This window comes from Elephantulus edwardii, unplaced genomic scaffold, assembly GCF_000299155.1.
Source record: "Elephantulus edwardii isolate Elephantulus edwardi_28Jun2011 unplaced genomic scaffold, EleEdw1.0 scaffold00064, whole genome shotgun sequence".
NCBI lineage: Eukaryota > Metazoa > Chordata > Mammalia > Macroscelidea > Macroscelididae > Elephantulus > Elephantulus edwardii.
Genome location: NW_006399814.1, coordinates 1,273,613 through 1,273,960, shown reverse-complemented (window position 1 = coordinate 1,273,960; position 348 = coordinate 1,273,613). Strand labels below are relative to the sequence as shown.

The window sequence follows — 348 nt, the reverse complement described above, 5'->3', positions numbered from 1 at the left end:
GACATGGTGCTGAGTGTGGTGTCCACCTGGTGTCCCCCCGTGTGTATATCCCCAGACACAGTGCTGAGTGTGGTGTCCACCTGGCGTCCCCCCGTGTGTATATCCCCGGACACAGTACTGAGTGTGGTGTCCACCTGCCATCCCCCCCCGTGTATATCCCCGGACATGGTGCTGAGTGTGGTGTCCACCTGGCATCCCTTCCTGTGTATATCCCCAGACATGGTGCTGAGTGTGGTGTCCACCTGGCGTCCCCCCGTGTGTATATCCCCGGACACAGTACTGAGTGTGGTGTCCACCTGGCATCCCCCCCCGTGTATATCCCCAGACATGGTGCTGAGTGTGGTGTCC

At 60.1% G+C, this 348-nt stretch overlaps 1 protein-coding gene across 1 annotated transcript in view; it reads left to right on the top strand.

Moving 5' to 3' along the window:
* Positions 1-348, top strand: part of CRELD2 (cysteine-rich with EGF-like domains 2) — a 36,697-nt gene that overhangs the window by 6,138 nt on the left and 30,211 nt on the right. The window lies entirely within an intron of this gene.